This window comes from Dasypus novemcinctus, chromosome 15, assembly GCF_030445035.2.
Source record: "Dasypus novemcinctus isolate mDasNov1 chromosome 15, mDasNov1.1.hap2, whole genome shotgun sequence".
Classification (NCBI taxonomy): Eukaryota; Metazoa; Chordata; class Mammalia; order Cingulata; family Dasypodidae; genus Dasypus; species Dasypus novemcinctus.
Genome location: NC_080687.1, coordinates 59,085,235 through 59,093,434, shown reverse-complemented (window position 1 = coordinate 59,093,434; position 8,200 = coordinate 59,085,235). Strand labels below are relative to the sequence as shown.

Sequence of the window (8,200 nt, the reverse complement as noted above, 5' to 3'; positions counted from 1 at the left end):
TTCATCTTGAGCAATAAGAAGGACAAAGTCGCCATTAACTGACACAGGAAATAGAGTGTGAGAAAAAATCTGGGCGATGCAGGAGAGCAGATCAGTTTTGGAAATGTCGGTTGAGATGCCTGTTAAAAATGCAAGGAAAGATTAAAAGTAGACAATATGATGTACGAGTCTGGAGTTTGGAGGAAAGGACCAAAATGGAAATATAAATGTGTAAGTCATCATGGTATAGATGGTATTTAAAACAACGAGATTTGATTTGTTGCCAAGTGAGTCAGAACAGATAGAAAGATAAGATGTTCTCCAAGGATATAATCCTAAAACACTCTAATGTTAAAAAGTCAAAAAGATAGAGGGCTCCACCTGGTCGTGGGAATGGAAACATCTGCTCTGTGTGCAGGAAGCCACATGACAGCCATTGCAACTAGGGCGCCCTTGGTCACATGTCTCCGTGCAGACCCTCTGAGGGTGTTCTCGCCAGATGAACTTGCTGAAATGGCCAGGTCCAGTCAAGGAAACTCTGAAGGAAATTTTGAGTCTCTGGAGCTTGCAGAATTGGCTAAAAAGCAGCGATCATGGCGCAAGCTGTTCAAGCAGGAACTTGGAATCTCTGCCGAAAATATAGCCTGGAGACCCACATGTTAATCGGAGGTATCAATGGTTTCATATTCCAGAAGGTTGGAAAGTTGGCTGCAACAACTGTGGGAGGTGGATTTTTTCTCCTTCAGTTTGCAAACCCTACTGGGTTACATCAGTGTTGACTGGCAGCGAGAAGGATGTGAGAAAAAGCCAAGGAGCAGCTGAAAATCTGTAAGAGCAAGCATATACCTACTGAAGTCAAAAGCAAAGCTGAGTATAAGGACTTCATTCCTTTTTATGGCTTAATAATATCCCATTGCATGTATATTGTTTTAAGATATATTAAATATTTTTGATACTCAATGTGGCAGTTTGATGTTATTGATTAATTCCATAAGGAAATACTCATAACGTTTGTAAACTGGTCTGTTCCTCTGGGCTAGTAATACCCCTAGATAGTATGAATTAAGAGGTTTCACTTTTACTTAATTAAATTCCTGCCCCCTTGGTGAGCAGGGACTCAAGGAAAACCTGCACAACAGAGAAGGGAGGAGGGAGTTTTGATCCTGGAGCCTGAGGAGTAAACATACGGAGAAGCAGATACTGGAGGAAGGCTCCATTAGAAACAGTTGAGGCTCTGGGAAGAGAGACGAGCCATTGGCTTGATAGTCTACAGCTGGCCTTCTGGAGCGAGCAGAGCAGGTGAGTCCAGAGAGCAATGAGCCCTGGGAAGAGAGGAACCCAAGAAGCCTGAAGCCTTGCAGACGTCAGCAGCCATCTTGCTCCAACAGGTGACAACAGACTTTGGTGAGGGAAGTAACTCATGCTTTATGGCCTGGTAACTGTAAGCGCCTACCCCAAATAAATACCCTTTATAAAAGCCCACAGATTTCTGGTAATTTGCAGCAGCACCCCTTTGGCTAAAACACTCAATTTTTTTTTCATTTTTATTTTATCACAGTGAAAAATCAAAATATTTCTAATTGCATTTATATAATGGTTTATTTTATTTAACTATTTTTCTAGTAGTTTAAGTTCTTCAATGGGATTTCACCTGTAAGCATATAACTTAGATTTTGGGAATGGATTGCTATACTTTACACTAGAGGAGAAGATGCTAAATAGAGTTCATCTTTGGAATATGATCTTCAGAGGTTTTTTAAATTTATTTTTTGTCTGCATTATTCTAAAGTACTTAAAGTGGGAAGCGGATGTGGCTCAAACAATTGGGCTCCCATCTACCATAGAGGAGGTCCCAGGTTCGATTCCTGGGGCCTCCTGGTGAAAGTGAGCTGGCCGGCGTGGAGAGCTGACACAACAAGATGACACAACAAAAAAGAGACAGAGGAAAGACAATGAGAGACACAACAAACCAAGGAGCAGAGGTGGCTCAAGCGATTGAGTGCCTCACTCCCACGTTGGAAGATCCTGGATGGGTTTCTGGTGCCTCCTAAAGATAAGATGAGAAGAGAAGCCAAACAGACACAGAAGAACGTGCATTGAATGGACACAGAGAACGAACAGTGAGCGCAATCAGGGGGGGTGGGGCGGAATAAATAAATAAAGTACTCAAAGTATTCAGTGCTCATTCCTAAGTCATTGTTTAGTAAACTGAAACATTGTAGAGTTACAAATAAATAACCAACGATTTATGTAGTTAATAACATTGTGGTTGGCAGAAAGATGGATGAATATTCAGCCACCAAGGGACAGACATTGTATGATCGCATTGATTTAAATAATTAGAATAAGCAAACTGATAGCATCAGAATCTAGAATATAGGTTACCAGCAATTGGGATGGAGATAGGGAATGAGAAGTTAAGGCTTAAAGTGTCCAGAGTTCCTATGTGGAATGATGGAAATGTTTTGATAATGGATAGTGACAATGGTAGCACAACACTGAACATAATTAACAATACTGAAATATATATATCTGAATGTGATTAAAAGGGGAAATGTTATATTGTGCATATGGTAACAGAATAATTTTTTTTTAATCCATGGAACCATCTACATGGACAGGGTAATGATAATTGGGTAGTATATGGGGACCTTGTATTTTAAGCACAATGTTCTATAAACCCACAACTTCTCTAATTAAGAAAATAATAATATGAAAAAAAAAGCAAAGCTGAGGAGGTGGTACCATTTGTGAAGAAGAATGTTCTAATGCCTAGAGGAGTTTTTAGAGGCTTTCTGCCTGGCATGGCATCTGTTTTTCTTCCATCATTCATCAGAAAGTGTCAGCTCTGTTTGTCCAGCCAGCAGCCTCTACACTATATCATGGGACACTGAGTCTTTCCTCCTCCTCTTTCTCAGACCTTCCTCCCTGCAGTGGCAGGGCTGAATGGTTTTCTGTAGGCATCTTATGGCACAGGTTAACTGTTAAATGGCCCTAATTTGCGCTTGATGGTTTTGGAAAAGACAATAAATATTATCATACACTCCCTTCTTGGCTAATCTGCAGGTCAGCAAGAATGCTTCTTTCCTCCCTATACATGGTACTTATCAGAACACATCACAAGTTGGCTCACCATGGAGGATGAATGAAGACTCAAAGTTTGTTCCAAACTGTTGATTTGGAAAAAGAAATAACAAGCACACAGGTACCTTGTTACAGTTTGCCTGGAAAGGAACTGAATACATTTGCCTTTAAGCAAGAAATATGTTGGTATATCTGTGTCTACTTTCTTCTTTACTTGGTTGGGTTTAGACTACAGAAAGAGAACCATTCATACCTCTTATTATTGTCCTCACAAAAACGACAGCATGAGCATTATAATTGAACATTTTTAATATGGAATGCACCTGTGCTGAAGGTGTGTGCTATGCTGAAGGTATTGTAGTTGGTGGGAAGGTCTTTAGGAAGCCAGCCCACAGGAATATACGTGAAATGGTCAGGCTTAGGGAATCATTTAGGGGCATGAAGATACTTTCCACAGGCTATTTTCTACCATGTAGGGTAATGAGCTTCATGGCTTTTTCAGAAGTGATTTATTAACAGTAAAACAAGTGACTTTAGGTTGGCATGGGAAGAAGCTCTCAGGTTTACATTTCATAGAAAAGCTTTGAAATGTAGCCATTATACCTCATTCCAATTACAGTATTTCTTTATCCTCCTAGAGTGAACTTTGACATTTGAGTCAGATTCTTTAAGATATAACGATTCAGGCATTAGATGTGAGAAAGAGAGCACGTAAAACATTTCTTCAAATCAAATTTAATCTGCTGTCTCATGATGACCTCCAACCCTTTAAATTTTCTTTAAAATATAACTTTTTACACATACACTTAGAGAGACTCTTAGAACATTTTGTTGTAGTGGCCGATTTACAAGTATAAACTTCCTGAGGGCAAGGTTTGTGTCTTTTTTATCATTATATACACAGAGTCTAGCACTTAGTATAGGTACTCAATATTTGTTGAATATATATATATGAATAATGACCTCATAGAAAGGTATATGGGAAAGGGGTTGATCCAAAGAATTATGAGTTCAAGAAAGCAGAAAACTCACTATAAAAGGTTAGTTTTACTTTCATTTAATTCTTAAACTTGCAGGTGATCCCTAGTGTAATATATGTATATTTCAAAGAGCGTAAGTGTAATGTATGTATATTCCATGAGTTTAAAATGTTTGCCTTTAACCTATCTTGAGAATTATGTATTGAATTTGAAAAGTTGAAACTACTAGCAGATATGTGTAAATTTTTTGAATTCACCTATTTGTATTTTCTCTTTAATACATTACAATAATATTATAAGGTAATATAAACTACTTGTAAAATTTATGAACCATCCTAAAATCACAATGGTATGAACCTCTTTGCCGCATATTTTTCTACAGGAACTTAAACTTTTTTTCACTTAGTATTATGGAAACTTTCAAACATTTCTAAAAATTCAGAAAACATTATAATGAACTCCATGTATCAATTTACCACCTAAAACAACCATCAAATTGTAGCCATGTGGCCCTGTCCTGATGAAGATGGTGGGATGAGATGTTTTAGGGTCTTGTCCCCCTACAGAAGCTTTGAACAACCAGTAAGAACTGGCATAAATATCTTTCCAAAAAAAACAGTTAAAGGACTGCAATAACAATATGGGTTTCAAATCAAGAAAAAGTCTACATAAAAAGTGGTAGGGAGCAGATGTAGCTCAGTGGTTGAGTGCCTACTTCCACGTACAAAGTCCTGTATTCAATCTCTGGTACCTCCTAAAAAAAAAAAGTAGTAGGATGTTGTGATGCCCTGGATGGTCCATCCCCCACCACTCACTGGCTAAGCATGGAACTGGTCCATGCTCCCAGTGCAGAGATATGGCCCTGTTCTGGAGAGAGAAAAGTAACCCTCATGCATATATTGGGAGCATGTATGTCTGACCCAATCTGTTTTGTGGTGACCTGAGGAATTTGCCCGGCATGTAGAAGGCAGTTCACAGAGTGCTAAAAAGAAAAAGAAAAAAATATATAAAGAGGAACCTGCATCAGACATTGCGAAGTAAGGGTTGAGGGTGAAGCAAAAGAGGAAGAGTAATATATGGACTAGAGTGGACTTACTGGTATTCTACTGTAGACTTATTATGATTCTAGCAATGGAAGAAATTACATCATTGATGTAGAGACAGTGGCCACAGCTATTGCTGAAGGCAGGAAGAGGGAAAAAGATATGTACTAAAGGGGCATTTTCGGGACTTGGAGATGTCCTGGATGACATTGCAGGGACAGATGCAGGACATTATATATCCTGCCATAACCCACTGAATGGACTGGGAGAGAGTGTAAACTGCAACATAAACTGTAATCCATGCTGTGTAGCAGTGCTCCAAAATGTATTCATCAATTGCAATGAATGTACCACACTAATGAAAGAAGTTGTTGACCATGGGAAAAGTAGGACTTGTGGGGAGTGGGGCATATGGCAACCTCTTATATTTTTTAATGTAACATTTTGTGTGATCTATGTATCTTTTAAAAATAAATAAAAAAGTATTTTTAAAACTTTTTTTTAAAAAGAGGAAGAGTATGATGGCTTGGAGTCCAACTGAAATAAATATATTAAGAGGGAAGGAATTGGGAAGCGAACATGGCTCAACTGATAGAGCATCTGTCTACCATATGGAGGGTCCAGGGTTCAATCCCCAGTGCCTCCTGTCCCATGTGGTGAGCTGGCCCACATGCAGTGCTGCCATGTGCAAGGAGTGCCATGCCACACAGGGGTGTCCCCATGTAGGGGTGCCCCATGCACATGGAGTGCACCCCACAAGGAGAGCCACCCTGCATGAAAAATGTGCAGCCCACCCACAAGTGGCACCACACACAAAGAGAGCTGATGTAGCAAGATGACACAACAAAAAAGAGATGCAGTTTCCTAGCGCTGCCAGATAATGCAAGCAGACACAGAAGAACACACAGTGAATGGACACAGAGAGCAGACAACGGGGGGGGGGGGGGAGGGGGGAAGGGGAGACAAATAAATTTTAAAAAATAAAATCTAAAAAAAAAAAGAGGAAAGGAATTAATGCCCATATCAAATACTGTTGCTAGGTCAAGTAAGATAAGGTCTGAGAACTGACCTTTGGATTTAGTGATGTGGAGGTCATTTTGACCTTGTTTGTAGGCAAGAAAGAAATTATAATTGCACTGGGTACAAAAGTAATGGGATGCCCTGACCCATTCAAGATAGTAAAGTGAGTTGTTTCAGGGCTCTATACTCACAGAATCTTTGAACAACCAGCAAGGACTAGCAAAAGCATCTTTATTAAAGCACCAGAAAACAAAGGACTGAAGTAACAGGAAAAATGACAAGAAAAATGCCACTTTAAAGCAGTGGGATCCCCTGGCACCCCAGCTGGGCTCTCCCCTGCCCCTTACAGAATTAGCATGGAAATTCTAGTTCTGGAGGGAACAGAGTAACCTTCAAGGACATACTAGGAACATGTATGTATGGACCAATTTGTCTGGTGGTGGCCTGAAGGATTCATCATTCTAGAACCTTCCCTGCATATAGAAGGCAGCTCACAAACCTCTTACAGAATGCTATGGGAGAGCAGTGAAGCCGAGCTGCCTGTGGCAAGTGAGTGCTCACAGGACACAGACTGTAGTGCCTGGAACCATGAGTAAACTTGTTTCCTGGGCAAGTGTGTATATCTGTAGCCAAGTAAATAGGGGACTGCCTAGTGTGACATGAACATACTGAAGACAAGATACCTATGCAGAAAGGACCAGGGAGACCCCTATCTTTTGCCCTGGAGCTCTTCTCTAAACTCATTGTATAGACAAGGCTGAAGGAGAGCACTTGCACAAGTCAATCTGCAAAGACTGAGAAAGGTGTTTTCTTTTCTCCTTATTCTTATCTTTTTTATTTATTTTTTATTTTGTGTAGTTCCCTGGCACTCAAGGAAAGCTCTATCATAACACTAGCTGGATCCAAGCTTAAAGAACAGACCTCTCAGAATCTAAATTCCAGCAATAATACATTAAAATGTCTAAATGCTCAAGTTTCAGCAAAATGTTATAAAACAGAAAAACAGAAAAACCGCCCAGACAAAGGACTAGATAAAAGTATTTAGAAGCCATCAATAAGGAGGACCAGATCTGGGACATTCTACGAAAATACTTTTTAAAAATGGTCCTAAATATGCGCACAGAGATAAAGGAAAATATGGACAGTGAACTAAAGGAAGTCAGGAAAACAACAGATGAACACAAGGAGAAAATCAATAGTGGTATAGAAATTATGAAAAGGAACCAAGCAGAGCTGAAAACCACAGTAACAGAAATTAAAAATTCCTAAAGGGATTCAACAGCAGATTGGAGCTGTCAGAAGAAAAAAAAAAACAGTGAATATAAATATAAGACAATTGAAATCCCTGTGGGACATCAAGTGTACCTCTATATGCATGGTGGGAATCCCAGAAGGACAACAAAGAGAGAAAAGACAGCAAGAATATTCAAAGAAATAATGACTGAAAACTTCCCAAATTTAACAAAAGACATGACTATACATAGCCAAGATGCTCAACAAACTCCAAACAGGATAAACCCAAACAGACTCACACCATGCAATGTTTTAATCAAACAATTGAATCCTAAGATGAAGAGAAAATTCTGAAAGCCACAAGAGAGAAACCATGTGTCACATACAAGAGAGCCTGAAAAGGATTTGCGTTGCTTTCTCATCAGAAGCCATGGAAACGAAAGACGGTGGGATAACATATTTATAGTGCTGAAAAAAAGAAAAATTACCAACCAAGAATTCTATATCCAGCAAAACTGTCTTTCAGAAATGAGGGAGAGATTAAGACATTCCCAGATAAACATAAGTTGAGGCAGTTCATTACCTCTAGACTGGCCCTGCAAGAGATGCTAAAGAGAGTTCTGCGGTTGAACAGAAAGAGCAATAGACAATATATCAAAGCCACGTGAAGAAATATGTATCTCTGGTGAGGGTAATGACATGGATGAATATAAATACCAATACTATTGTACTTTTGGTTTTAAACTCCACTTTTTTACTATGTACAAGATCTAAAGAGCAAATGCATAAAATGTAATGGTAAATCAGAAGTTTTAGACTCGTAATGTATAAATACGTCATTTGTGACAAAAACTACATAAA

The 8,200-nt window shown here is 39.2% G+C and overlaps 1 pseudogene; it reads left to right on the top strand.

Moving 5' to 3' along the window:
• Positions 1-372: 372 nt before the first annotated feature.
• On the top strand, positions 373-2,873 carry LOC101420705 (FUN14 domain-containing protein 2 pseudogene; annotated as a pseudogene).
• Positions 2,874-8,200: the final 5,327 nt, after the last annotated feature.